Source organism: Aethalodelphis obliquidens, unplaced genomic scaffold (genome assembly GCF_003676395.1).
Source record: "Aethalodelphis obliquidens isolate GAN/ISIS:26980383/991018 unplaced genomic scaffold, ASM367639v1 scaffold61, whole genome shotgun sequence".
Taxonomy (NCBI): Eukaryota; Metazoa; Chordata; class Mammalia; order Artiodactyla; family Delphinidae; genus Aethalodelphis; species Aethalodelphis obliquidens.
The window spans coordinates 8,465,798-8,468,010 of record NW_020838005.1 but is presented as its reverse complement, the minus strand read 5'-3'; positions in this window follow the sequence as shown (position 1 = coordinate 8,468,010).

Below are 2,213 nucleotides of genomic sequence, written 5' to 3'. Positions count from 1 at the left end.
CAGACAAAGATGTCACAAAGAAAGAAAACTACAGGCCAATATCACTGATGAACATAGATGCAAAAATCTTCAACAAAATACTAGCAAACAGAATCCAACAGCACATTAAAAGGATCATACACCATGATCAAGTGGGGTTTACACCAGGAATGCAAGGATTCTTCAATATATGCAAATCAATCAATGTGATAAACCATATTAACAAAATGAAGGATAAAAACACTATGATAATCTCAATAGATGCAGAAAAAGCTTTTGACAAAATTCAACACCCATTTATGATAAAAAACTTCCAGAAAGTAGGCATAGAGGAAACTTACCTCAACATAATAAAGGCCATATATGACAAACCCACAGCCAACATCGTTCTCAATGGTGAAAAACTGAAACCATTTCCTCTAAGATCAGGAAGAAGACAAGGTTGTCCACTCTCACCACTGTTATTTAACATAGTTTTGGAAGTTTTAGCCACAGCAATCAGAGAAGAAAAGGAAATAAAAGGAATCCAAATCGGAAAAGAAGAAGTAAAGCTGTCACTTTTTGTTTGCAGATGACATGATACTATACATAGAGAATCCTAAAGATGCTACCAGAAAACTACTAGAGCTAATCAATGAATTTGGTAAAGCTGCAGGATACAAAATTAATGCACAGAAATTTCTTATATTCCTATATACTAATGATGAAAAATCTGAAAGAGACATTAAGGAAGCATTCTCATTTACCATTGCAACAACAAAAAATAAAATACCTAGAAATAAACCGACCTAAGGAGACAAAAGACCTGTATGCAGAAAACTATCAGACACTGATGAAAGAAATTTAAGATGCTACAAACAGATGGAGAGATATACCATGTTCTTGGAACATTGTGAAAATGACTATACTACCCAAAGCAATCTACAGATTCAATGCAATGCTTATCAAACTACCAATGGCATTTTTCACAGAACTAGAACAAAAAATTTCACAATTTGTATGGAAACACAAAAGACCCCGAATTGCCAAAGCAATTTTGAGAAGGAAAAAAGGAGCTGAAGGAATCAGGCTCCTGGACTTCAGACTGTACTACAAAGCTACAATAATCAAGAGAGTATGGTAGTGGCACAGAAACAGAAATATAGATCAATGGAACAGGATAGAAAGCCAGAGATAAACCCTCATACTTATGGTCACCTTAGTTTTGATAAAGGAGGCAAGAATATACAATGGAGAAAAGACAGCCTCTTCAATAAGTGGTGCTGGGAAAACTGGACAGCTACAGGTAGAAGAATGAAATTAGAACACTCCCAACACCATACACAAAAATAAACTCAAATTGGATTAAATACCTAAATGTAAGGCCAGACACTATCAAACTCTTAGAGGAAAACATAGGCAGAACACTCTATGACATAAATCACAGCAAGATCCTTTTGACCCACCTCCTAGACAAATGGAAATAAAAACGAAAATAAACAAATGGGACCTAATGAAACTTAAAAGCTTTTGTACAGCAAAGGAAACCATAAACAAGACAAAAAGGCAACCCTCAGAATGGGAGAAAATATTTGCAAATGAAGCAACTGACAAAAGATTAATCTCCAAAATTTACAAGTAGCTCATGCAGCTCAATATCAAAAAAACAAACAACCCAATCCAAAAATGGGCAGAAGACCTAAATAGACATTTCTCCAAAGAAGATATACAGACTGCCAACAAACACATGAAAGGATGCTCAACATCACTAATCATTAGAGAAATGCAAATCAAAACTACAATGAGGTATCATCTCACACCAGTCAGAATGGCCATCATCAAAAAATCTACAAACAGTAAATGCTGGAGAGGGTGTGGAGAAAAGGAACCCTCTTGCACTCTTGGTGGGAATGTAAATTGATACAGCCACTATGGAGAACAGTATGGAGGTTCCTTAAAAAACTACAAATAGAACTACCATATGACCCAGCAATCCCACTACTGGGTACATACCCTGAGAAAACCATAATTCAAAAAGAGTCATGTACCACAATGTTCATTGCAGCTGTATTTACAATAGCCAGGACATGGAAGCAACCTAAGTGTTCATCGACAGATGAATGGATAAAGAAGATGTGGCACATATGTACAATGGAATATTACTCAGCCATAAAAAGAAATGAAATTGAGTTATTTGTAATGAGGTGGATGTACCTAAACTCTGTCATACAGAGTGAAGTGAGTCAGAAAGAGAA